Here is a 13385-nt window from a genome sequence, read left to right as displayed (position 1 = left end):
CCAGCGCCATGACAACCGCCGCACTTAAAAAGCCTGCACTGTGTCCCCCTTACCATTACGACCCCCAGGAAGAAGCTATGTTGCGAAACGCGCGTCAGTGTTCATCCTCCTCATGGCAGTCCCCCCATCAGCAGGTATGCATACGGCGTTACTATCTCACCCATGAATTCCTCCCTCTTTTTATGATCCATATGTGAGTACATTGAGACTCCTGATTCACTAGTAGAATGCACTGACACTTTACTCTTTATCCATTTGGTAACCAATTAACTACTATAGCCTTATACTCCTTGGTTATTTTGGGATTACTGACAGGCATATTTTCATGGCCATATACTGATAGATTTGATCATCCCTCGGTATGCACTAGCATTGTAACATCATACGTCTGATCATTTTCGGACCTTTTTTATGTATACCCTGATGGAGATTCTCCAGTAGCAACAGTCTCATTTATTTTGCAGTCACTGACCTTTACAATCCAGAGCCTGCTGTTGCATGTACATTCATTATAATTATTCCTTTATATGTATTAACCCTAATATGGAATATGGACTGCCCTGAGTTCACTCTGCCGTGTTTTCACCTCCCTTGTTGTATGTATATTTGAACATTATTTATTTATTTTTGTCTTTTAATTGTTACCAATAAAATTGCTTGAAATTTTACTTTTGGTTTGCTACTTCCCTTTTTCTTTGGATATATACTCTGCTGACTAGCATACACTGAAGCTTTGGAGTAGACCTGTGAATCCCAGGCCATAGTATGAGTAAACAACTCTGCAGATGTCCCCACCCACCTGGAATTGACGATGGCAACGTCATGTAAAATGCAGCAATGGGACTAAATAAAGAGTCTCCATTTTTTCCAAAAAATCGGCCACAGACACCACTTAAGTGGCATCAATTTCGCCAGAGATTTTTTAAAACAGTTGGTGAGGTGATTTTCAAAAATCATCAAGCTTTTATTCTCCCCAAGATGACACAGGGGTAGAAAAGTCCTTGCGGATCCAGGATTTGTTCATCTTGATGAACGTTAGTCTGTCTACATTGTCACTGGACAGCCGCGTGCGCTTATCTTTCAGCACACCACCAGCAGCGCTGAACACACGTTCAGAGAGAACGCTGGCTGCGGGGCATGACAAGATCTCCAAGGCATGAGTGGCGAGCTCAGGCCATTTTTCAAGATTGGAAGTCCAAAAACAGCAAGGGTCCAGTTCCACAGTCATGGCATCGATGTTAACTTTTAGATTCTCTTGTACCATCCTCTCTAGGCGTTGGCTGTGCGGCAGACTTCTTGTCTCCTGTGGCCTTGCAAAGGATGGTCTAAAAACTCTTGAAATGATTGGAAGAAATTGCTGTTACCACCAGATATGATGTTACTGTTACGGTTTGAGTGATGACTCGATAGTCCCATGGTTGGCAAGTTAGAACTCAGAGATTCACTTCGTGCACCACTGGTGTTTTGTGGAAAAGCAGATGTTAGATTCTGTAACAGTCTCTCTGCTGATACTCCTGCATGCGTAAATCCCTTTCTATGGCAGGAATTGTTTCACCAAATTTGCTTTTGTAACGGGGATCTAAGAGTGTGGCAACCCAGTAGTCGGCATTACTTCGGATTCTAACAATCCGATGGGTCATGTTGCAGGTAGTGCAGCAAGAAGGCACTCATGTGTCTTGCCCATATAGAAGGATCAAGTCCTTGTTGTCTTGGTGGTGGCGAGATGAGAATCATGCTTCCTTCGTCTGTCCTCTCCCCCCAACCTCGCACAACCGAAATTTGATCAAGGTCTCCCTCATCTGATGAGTCTTCCATGCCCAGCGGCAGTTCGTCCTCCACTTCTTCCTCGCCTCCTGCACCTTCCTCAACAGTTTGGCTGGTACCATGCGCCCTCGGTACTCCCTCTCCCCCAGCCTCCAATGCCAGCTGCCTTGGTGCTGCCAACCTTCTTGACCTTGGAGATATGATCCCTTCCGCATACGACTCCTCCTGTTCCTCCTCCTCCTCTTGTTCCACCACCTGACTCCGAACACTGTGTAAGGTGTTCTCCAGCATGTAAATCCCCGGAATGGTCATGCTGATAATGGCATTGTGAGCACTAAACATCTTCGTTGCTATTTCAAAACTGTGCAGAAGGGTGCATAGGTCCCTGATCTGAGACCACTCCTGCAGCGTGATTTGCCCCACCTCTTGATCTCGTTGGCCCAGGCTATACGTCATAACATATTGCACCAGGGCTCGTCGGTGCTGCCACAGTTGCTGCAACATGTGCAGAATTGAATTCCACCGTGTAGGCACATCGCATTTCAACTGGTGAACTGACAGGCCCAACGACTTCTGTAGAGATGCAAGTTGTCGAGCTGCGGGATGCGAACGGCAGAAGTGAGCACACAGCGACCGTGCCCTCTGCAGAAGCCCATCTAGTCTGGGATAGTGGGATAAAAATTGCTGGACAACCAGGTTCTAAACGTGAGCCATACAAGGCACGTGTGTGACATTGCCCCGGCGAAGGGCCACACCCAGGTTTGCAGCATTGTTGCACACATCCTTCCCTGGCTGCAGGTTTAGTGGAGACAACCATTGAAGGAACTTTGTCTCCAGAGCTGACAACAACTCCTCAGCTGTGTGACTCACATTTCCCAGACATTTCGATGTAAACACTGCCTGATGCCGTTGAGCCCTGGTGACAGCATAGTGTGGAGGTGTGCAGGATTCCTTCTGCCCAGTTACAACGCGGGTGGCATTACCAGACAGGCTTTGGGTGCAGGTGGAGGACCGATAGGAGGTTGAGGAGGCAGAAGCAGTGGAGGAACTTCTAGATACAGAGGATCAACGAGCAACTCGTGGGGACGGCAAGACTCGAACAGCAGCCCCTTCTCCTGATGTCGCCGAAGTTACCCAGTGCCCAGTCACCGACATGTAACGCCCCTGTCCATGTCTACTCGTCCAAGTGTCTGTGGTGAAATGCACCCTGTCACACACAGAGTTTCTCAAGGAAGCGGAGATGTTGTGTGCGACAAGCTGGTGTAGCGCAGGCACAGCTTTCTTTGAGAAGTAGTGGCGACTGGGCATCTGGTACTGGGGCACTGCGACGGACATAGGGTCTCAAAAATCCTCTGTGTCCACCAGGCAGAAAGGCAGCATTTCTGTAGCCAACAGCTTGCAGATGGAGAAATTCAACCTCTTAGCTTTGCCATGGCTAGGAGGAAATGGTCTTTTACTTGTCCACATCTGAGGGACTGAGGGCTGACTGCCGTGCTTAGACGGAGTTGAGTAGGGTCTGCTGGTCTGTGAGGAAGGTGCAGGCGGATATGTTATGGTGCCTTGATCAAAATGTGGTGTCGATGTCGGAGAGCGCTCAACACCAGCAGGTGTATCCACGTGCAAATGTCATGACGACCTGCCAATCACACTGGCTGTTGCGGGTAAAGAGGTGGAAGGTCTGCATCCAAAACCATGTGCGACTGCTGTCCCCACAGTCACAGAGGATGAAGAGGATGCGGATGCACTTGATGGGGCAGACGATGGTTGACCCTGCCCACTAGGTCACATTGTAGCACCGTGAGCTTCCCACTGCAACTTATGCCTCATATCCATGTGACGGTTCATGCATGAAGTACTCAAACTATTGATTTTTGGCCTCTACTGAGATTTTGTTGACAAATCTTACAGACAACATGAGTTGGGTCATCCTTTGCGATGTCAAAAAATGCTCAGGATATGCAAGGCTTAGAGCCCGTATGACCTGAAGAGCCACCACGACTTCTGGTCTGAGGCACAGTTGGGGTTGAGGATGCAGTTGTTGATGTGCTTCCAGTACTCCGTCTCTGTCCAGGAAGGTGCACCGTTACCTCATCGTCAGACTCATCACTAGCATCCTCCTCCACCTCCTCTGCTGACCTCATGGACTGGCGGACTGGGGGTTGACAGTAAGTGGGGTCTACAAACTCGTCATCATCATCCTGTGTGTTCCCACGCACGTCATCCTCAGAGCCAACCTCTTCCTGCCCCGACTGAAAAGTCAAGTTTTCGTTCCAATCAGGTATCTCAGTCTCATCATCATCTTCCTCATTGTCTCTACCAACAGGAGTTACAGTTTGTGTAGTCATTGTAAAAAATATTACAATAAAATCTATTTTATTTTCTACATAAGTTTTTATTATCAATAAATAATTTTTAAAGGGCTTGAAGTATTGCACAAGTTTGCGAGTTGCACCATCAATGTGTTCCAAGTAACTTTCTGAGGTTTGTATTGATCTTCTGGTTCCGATGCCATACAAAACACACTACAATCAACTGGTTCAAGATGTTCGCCATACCATTAGATAAAGTCCTTGAGGAGTGTATTTTCCAAAATGGGGTTACTTGTGGCAAGACTCTACTGTGTAGGCATCTCTTCAAATGTGATATGACATTCACAATTTTTTCCATCCAAATTTATGCTACAAAAATTAAATTCTACTCTTTCAATTCCAGACCCTGCTTTGAGCTCAAATAGCAGTTTTGAGCATACATAGGGTATCCTTGCATTCTGGAGAAATTTTGTATCATATTAAGTTTTCAATTTTCTTCTATTGTCTCTTCTGAAAATTAGAAACTTGGGGCTAAAACAACATTCTGTGAAACATGGATTCAAAATACTCAACACACTGCTAAATTAATTCCTTGAAGGGTCTATTTTCCAAAATGGCATGACTTGGGGGTTACTACTGTTTAAGTACCTCAGAGTCTTTACAAATGTGAAAAAGTGTCTGCAATCTATTCCAGCTAAATTTACACTCTAAATAACAATTAGCGCTTCTTCCCTTCCTATCCTTGCCATATATCCAAACAAATACAATAACCAAAAAGCACATTCTATTTTCAAAGACTGGAAGCATAGTACAATTTTAACTCTCCTCAAGAATTAATAAAAACTATTATCAGGTGAAGTACTCCAATGATAGCTAAATCAACACAAGAAAAAGGAGTAAACAAAACACCACCAAAATAAAAGAAAATTATTTTATTAAAAAATCAGACAATCACATGCAACATAATTGAAAAATCAAAATAAGAAAAAGAGGAAACAAAACAGGTACACTAAAGGAAAGTTACAGGTCTAAGGTATGACATGGGGGAGCAAAAATAATAGGCAGTCAAATCCAGGTGCAGAGCATCATTCACATAGTATCACATATATACCAGCAAGGCAACTCTATACACAAAAGATGATAATAAGGTCCATAATAATGTAGAAAAATTACAAAACTTTATTATTAAAATACAATAAACACTGGTGAGAGGATAACAGAAATATACAGAAAATGTCACACAAAAATATGATGTGGACTAGGATACGCAAAAACCTGGACATGTGGCAGTGGGATCACATATTATAGAACCCTATAATAAAGTATAACGTGGCACAGCTGAAATGGTGCTCAAAGAGGGTTCCCACACCAGAGAATATATATAATAAACTTTGGCACTCAACTTTTGTATGCAGAAAAATTTATTTGTCCGCCGCTTGTTCAGTGGTACCACATATATGTTCGTTCATTAGTACAAAGCATACTGAAGAAGGTCATTCTTTTGACTGAAACGTCTGTTGTACAAGTGGCTGCCAAAATTAATTTTTCTGCATACAAAAGTTGAGTGCCAAAGTTTATTATATATCTTATAGAACCCTAACTTGATCACACCATAATCCAATGTATTCAATTTATCATACAGGGTTAACTTAAAACATATCTGTCCACTACTATTGCCACCCACAGTATATACACTGTATGTAATGTGCTGCTGCAGTGCAGTATATTGTAACCTCCACCAGGGGGTGCTGGTGAGGGAAGAGAGGTTGTACACACAGCGTAGCAACACTGAACAGCAGCACAGGTACCACAGGTAACGAAAGAGAAGTCAGACAAGCCAAGGTCATACACAGAGAGGTCAGCGCAGTACACAGGGGCAGTCAGAAGAATGGTCAGGGACAAGCAAGAAATCAGAGCCTATCAGGAATGTGAAAACCAAAATGTGAGACATAAGACAAAGTCAGGGTACAAGCCAGAGTCGAAGCCAGTCGGGGAGGGTGGTATCACAGACAGAAAACAAGGGGCGAAGTCCAGAGATCAGATCGAGTTATACACGGGTACAAGCAGTCAGAGGCACAAGGATCACAAATACAAGTATACAGGTCAGGGGCTCGAGCCGGGGAGCATGAACTATAGCTGACACTGGCCCACAGGCTGCAGATGACTGAAATAGCCCAGCCAGCTTCAAAGCGAGGCAGAGGGGATTAACTCCCGCATGACCAGTCCAGAGACAAAGGCAGCTGAAAACAAACTCAGGACTGGATCATGACAATATATCATAGTTAAATATCGCTGTTTTTCACAGTTTATGTTCCATATTGCAAATATGCAATTGATTCCATAAAGCAGCAGTCATTACCGGCAATCTGGGGCACAGTCCGCTTTCCAGGAGAATGCGTGTCCGCCCCAATGCGCATTTCAGACCTTCCTTCTTCATGCTCCCTGGTGGCACAAGAGCATTGTGACTGGCCTGACAATTTGTCTCTCAAGCTGTCATCTATAAAATGCGCGGTGCGCATGTTTATTGGCATCATCGAAGGCTACGTCACCCACATGCGCATTGCATGTTGACAGCAGCGGAGTAGGCGGCATTTAATGTGCAGAGTCATGAACACATGCACCATTTATATTGGCATGTCTCTGTCCTATAAATAGTGTAATAGAGACTGGACTCCTTTACCACTCCCCTTTAAGAAAGCAGGCATGCGAAACACACGTCAGGGGTTGCGGGAAGGTCACACTCAGGTCCTGATTTATTATGGGTAAGCATCTAATTTAATGTAGCGGTTTATGTTTGGGCAGCACATAGGTGCATTACACTACTTGGTAGTATAGAGCTCTTGCAAAAAATTAAGAGACCACTGCACAGTTTTATAAAAAACAGCTTCTTTACATGTCTGACAGCCATTCCATTCCAGTGTCAGTTGAATTCCACCCAGACTACACCTCATTCTACTTAATGTGCTTCTGATTAGGTGATCACCTGAATCAAATCTTATTTAGTGACGGAAAGTATAAAAAACACTGCTTTGGTGTTCACAATCCTATTGCAATAGGAAAAGCTGGATGGCAAAACAAGTGTTAGTAATTTCCCAAAACTGATAGGAATAAAAAATAACTTTTAATCAATGCCAAAGGAGTTGAAAAGAAAACTTTTGAGTGAGGAAAGAAGGGCTTAATTCTGGCTTTACTAGCAGAGGGACACAGTGAGCATCATGTTGCCTCCTTTCTTAAAATTTGTAAGATAGCAGTCCATTACCACAAAGTCAAGCAGCAGACATTGGGGACAACAAAGCTACAGATCGGCAGAGGGCAAAAATGACTCTTCAATGATTGGGATGACCGTCATCTTATTCGAATGTCACTCTGCAACTACAGGATGACATCAAGTGACCTACAAAAGGAAAGGCAAATGGCAGCTGGGATGAAGTGCACAGCAAGAACAGTTTGTAACAGGCTCCAAGAGGCAGAACTCAAGGCATGTAAAGCTAGAATAAAGCTTTTCATCAAGAAAAGAATCAAAGCAGAGCCTGGCTGAAGTTTGCTAAAGACCATAAGGTTTGGACCAGAGAGGACTGGAGTAAGGTAATCTTCTCTGATGAGTCTAATTTTCAGCTTTCCCCAACATTTGGTCTTCTAATGGTTAGATGGAGACCTGGAGAGGCGTACAAACCACAGTGTCTTGCATCCACTATGAAATTTGGTGGAGGATCGGTGATAATCTGGGGATGCTTCAGCAAGGCTGGAATTGGGCAGTTTAATCTTTGTGAAGGACATATGAATCAAGCCGCATACAAGGCAATGTTCTCATACTGTGTGGACTGGTTTTTCCAGCAGGACAATGCGCCATGCCACACAGCTAGGTTAATCAAGGTGTGGATGAAGGACCACCACATCAAATCCCTGTCATGGCCAGCCCAATCTCCTGACCAGAACCCCATTAAAAACCTCTGGAACGTAATCAAGAGGAAGATGGATAGTCACAAGCCATCAAACAAAGAAGAACTGCTCACATTTTTTGTACCAGGAGTGGCATAAGGTCACCCAAAGCAGTGTGAAAGACTGGTGGAAAGCATGGCAAGACACACGAGAGCTGTGATTAAAAATCATGGTTATTCCACAAAAAAATGATTTCTGAACTCTTCATGAGTTAAAAAAAATTAGTATGGTTGTTTCTAAATAATTCTGAACTTGTTTTATTGCATTATTTGAGGTCTGCAAGCAATGCATTTTTTGTTACTTTGACCATTTCTCATTTTCAAAAAATAAATACAAAATTTATTGCTTGGAACTAAGGAGACATGTTGTCAGTAGTTTATAGAATATAAGAACAATTTACATTTTACTCAAAAGTATACCTTTAAAGAGAAAAAATCAGACAAACTGAAAATTTTGCAGTGCTCTCTTAATTTTTGCCAGAGCTGTATATGTGATACTATGTTAATGACGCTCTGCACCTGGATGTGACCGCCTATTATCTTTCCTCCCCATGTAATACTTTACACCTGCAACCTTCTCTTAGTGTACCTGTTTTGTTTCCTTCTTTTCTTAATTTGATTTTTCAATTATGTTGCATGTGATTGTTTGTCTGATTATTTCATAATATTATTTTCTTTTATTTTGATGTTGCTTTCACTTACTCCTTTTTCTTGTGTTGATTTTCAAATATCCAAATAGCAGTTTTTGAACACATACGAGATATTGCAACATTTGGGAAAAACTGTGTAATACATTTTATGGTACAATTTCTCCTATTACCCTTTGTAGAAATAAAAAAAATGCAACATTTTAGTGGAAAAATCTTTTTGCCTTAATTCGTTTGTAGCACCTGGAGGGTTAACAAACTTTCTTGCAGCAGCTTTGAATAATTTGAGGGTTACAGTTTTTTAAATGGTATCACTTCTTGGGGTTGTTTTTTATATATATAGGCCATTCAAAGTTCCTTCAAAACTTAATTGGTATGTGCAAAATTGGATTTGTATGTTTCCTTGAAAACAAAATGAAAAATTGTTGCTAAATTTTAATCCTTCTAACATTGTAACACAATAAATGAATATTTGAAATTATGCTGACATAAAGTAGAAATATGGGAAATGTTATTAAGCATTTTATGTGGTGTGACTATCTGGTTTAAGGATGTAAGCATTCAAATTTTGAAAATCACTTTTTTGAAGGTTTAACCCCTTAGTGACAGACCCAATTTGGTACTTAATAACCGAGCCAATTTTTGCAATTCTGACCACTGTCACTTTATGAGGTTATAACTCTGGAACGCTTCAACGGATCCCGCTGATTCTGAGATTGTTTTTTCATGACATATTGTACTTCATGTTAGTGGTAACATTTCTTCGATATTACTTGCGATTATTCATGAAAAAAATGGAAATATGGCAAAAAATTTTAAAATTTTGCAATTTTCAAATTTTGTATTATTATGCCCTTAAATCAGAGAGATATGTCACGAAAAATAGTTAATAAATAACATTTCCCACATGCCTACTTTACATCAGCACAATTTTGGAAACAAAATTTTTTTTTGTTAGGGAGTTATAAGGGTTAAAATTTGACCAGCAATTTCTCATTTTTACAACACCATTTTTTTTTAGGGACCACATCACATTTGAAGTCATTTTGAGGGGTCTATATGATAGAAAATAATGAAGTGTGACACCATTCTAAAAACTAAACCCCTCAAGGTTCTCAAAACCACATTCAAGAAGTTTATTAACCCTTTACGTGCATCACAGGAACTGAAAAAATGTGGAAGGAAAAAATGAACATTTAACTTTTTTTTGCAAACATCTTAATTCAGAACCATTTTTTTTATTTTCACAAGTGTAAAAACAGAAATGTAACCATAAATTTTGTTATGTAATTTCTCCTGAATACGACAATACCCCATATGTGGGGGTAAACCACTTTTTGGGCGCACCGCAGAACTTAGAAGTGAAGGAGCACCGTTTGACTTTTTCAATGCAGAATTGGCTGGAATTGAGATCGGACGCCATGTCACGTTTAGAGAGCCCCTGATGTGCCTAAACAGTGAAAACTCCCCACAAGTAACACTATTTTGGAAACTAGACCCCTTAAGGAACTTATCTAGATGTGTGGTGAGCACTTTGAACCCCCAAGTGCTTCACAGAAGTTTATAACGTAGAGCCGTGAAAATAAAAAATCGCTTTTGTTTACACAAAAATGATATTTTCGCCCACAAATTCTTAATTTCACAAGGGTAACAGGAGAAATTAGACCACAAAAGTTGTTGTGCGATTTCTCCTGAATACGTCGATACCCCAAATGTGAGGGTAAATCACTGTTTGGGTGCACCGCAGAGCTTGGAAGTGAAGGAGCGCCGTATTACTTTTTCAATGTAGAATTGGCTGGAATTGAGATTGGACGCCATGTCGCGTTTGGAGAGCCCCTGATGTGCCTAAACAGTTGAAACCCCCTACAAGTGACCACATTTTCGAAACTAGACCCCTTAAGGAACTTATCTAGATGTGTGGTGAGCACTTTGAACCCCCATGTGCTTCACAGAAGTTTATAACGTAGAGCCGTGAAAAAAAAATCGCATTTTTTCTACAAAAATGATCTTTTTGCCCACAAATTTTTATTTTCACAAGGGTAAAAGGAGAAATTAGACAACTAAAGTTGTTGTGCAATTTCTCCTGAGTACGCTGATACCCAATATGTGGGGGTAAACCACTGTTAGGGAGCACCGCAGAGCTTGGAAGAGAAGGAGTGCCGTTTTACTTTTTCAATATAGAATTGGCTGGAATTGAGATTGGACGGCATGTCGCGTTTGGAGAGCCCCTGATGTGCCTTTTACAGTGGAAACCCCCCACAAGTGACACCATTTTGGAAACTTGACCCCTTAAGGAACTTATCTAGATGTGTGGTGAGCACTTTGAACCCCCATGTGCTTCACAGAAGTTTATAACGTAGAGCCGTGAAATAAAAAATCGCATTTTTTCTACAAAAATGATCTTTTTGCCCACAAATTTTTATTTTCACAAGGGTAAAAGGAGAAATTAGACAACTAAAGTTGTTGTGCAATTTCTCCTGAGTACGTCGATACCCAATATGTGGGGATAAACCACTGTTTGGGCGCACCGCAGAGCTTGGAAGAGAAAGAGTGCCGTTTTACTTTTTCAATGTAGAATTGGCTGGAATTGAGATCGGACGCCATGTCGCGTTTGGAGAGCCCCTGATGTGCCTAAACAGTGGAAACCCCCCACAAGTGACCCCATTTTGGAAACTAGACCCCCCATGGAACTTATCTAGATGTGTAATGAGAACTTTGAATGCCCAAGTGCTTCACAGAAGTTTATAATGCAGAGTCGTGAAAATAAAAAATGTTTTTTTTTCCACAAAAAAGATTTTTTAGCCCCCAAGTTTTTATTTTCACAAGGGTAACAAGAGAAATTGGACCCATAAAAGTTGTTGTCCAATTTGTCCTGAGTATGCTGGTACCCCATATGTGGGGGTAAACCACTGTTTGGGCGCACGGCAGAGCTTGGAAGGAAGGAGCGCCGTTTTGGAATGCAGACTTTGATAGAATGGTCTGCGGGCATTATGTTGCGTTTGCAGAGCCCCTGATGTACCTAACCAGTAGAAACCCTCCACAAGTGACCCCATTTTGGAAACTAGACCCCCCAAGGAACTTATCTAGATGTGTGGTGAGAACTTTGAATGCCCAAGTGCTTCACAGAAGTTTAGAATGCAGAGTCATAAAAAAAAATATATATTTTTCCACAAAAAGGATTTTGTAGCCCCCAAGTTTTTATTTTCACAAGGGTAACAAGAGAAATTGGACCCCAGAAGTTGTTGTCCAATTTATCCCGAGTATGCTGATGCCCCATATGTGGGGGTAACTCACTGTTTGGGCGCACGGCAGAGCTCAGAAGGGAGGGAGCACCGTTTGACTTTTTGAGCGCAAAATTGGCTGTCGTGTTTGGAGACCCCCTGATGTACCTAAACAGGGGAAACCCCCCAATTCTAGCTCCAACCCTAACCCCAACACACCCCTAACCCTAATCCCAACCTGATCCATAATCCTAATCACTAACCCTAACCATAATCACAACCTTTACCCCAAAACAACCCTAATGTCAACCCTAACCATAACCCTAATCAAAACCCTAAATCTAACACACCCCTAATCCTAATCTCAACCCTAACCTCAAACCTAACCCTAATCCCAATACACCCATAATCACAACCCTAACCTTAACCCTAATCCCAAACCTAACCCTAATCCCAAGCGTAACCCTAATGCCAACCCTAACCCTAATACCAACCCTAATCCAAACCCTAACCCTAATCCCAACTCTAACCCTAACTTTAGCCCCAACCCTAACACTAACTTTAGCCCCAACCCTAGCCCTAACTTTAGCCCCAACCCTAACCCTAGCCCTAAGGCTACTTTCACACTTGCGTCGTTTGGCATCCATCACAATCCGTCGTTTTGGACAAGAAACGGATCCTGCAAATGTGCCCGAAGGATGCGTTTTTTGCCCATAGACTTGTATTGCCGACGGATCGTGACGGATGGCCACACGTCGCGTCCGTCGTGCACTGGATCAGTGTTTTGGCGGACCGTCAGCACAAAAAAAGTTCAATGTAACTTTTTTTGTACGTCGCATCTGCCATTTCTGACCGCGCATGCGTGGCCGTTAGAGTTGAGCGACCTTGACCTTTTTAGAGTCGAGCCGGGTTTCGCGAAACCCGACTATCTCAAAAGTCGGGTCGAGTGAAATCGGCCGATTATGACGTAAAGTCGGGATCGACCGAAACACGAAACCCAATGCAAGTCAATGGGGCAGCATAGTCGGCAGTGAGTGGGGGCCAGGAAAACACCTAGAGTGCCCATTTTAATGTCAAAACCATCCATTCTTCTTAATGAAGCTTGTCAAGCGTAATTTACCTTATAATAATTGGAAGGCATTTGAAATTGGGGGTCATTTGGCTAAAGTTGTGGTGGGTAGGGCTGGTTCAAGTAATTAGTGGGCCCAGGAAATCTGGACCACGTCACGGCAGTGGAGCAGGGAGAGGTAAGTATTTCAACTTTGCAAGTGCTGTGAACCTGAGCAAGCAGGGGGGGCCCACTCGTTGGCATTGGCACTGGCACAGGGCCCCTCAAAGTACAGCGGTGTGTTTGCACGGCGGGGGCGCCTCCCACCGGCAGCAACACTTTTGTGTACTATGAGAGGCCCTGTGCCAGTGACGTCGCCAACTAGTATTCCTCCCCCCCACCTGATGAAGGAACCTGCACTTTCATCTGCACCTTCCTCTTTGTCCCCGTGTAAGGTG

This window comes from Ranitomeya imitator, chromosome 5, assembly GCF_032444005.1.
Source record: "Ranitomeya imitator isolate aRanImi1 chromosome 5, aRanImi1.pri, whole genome shotgun sequence".
In the NCBI taxonomy this organism is placed as follows: Eukaryota; Metazoa; Chordata; class Amphibia; order Anura; family Dendrobatidae; genus Ranitomeya; species Ranitomeya imitator.
This window is presented reverse-complemented; position numbering follows the sequence as displayed.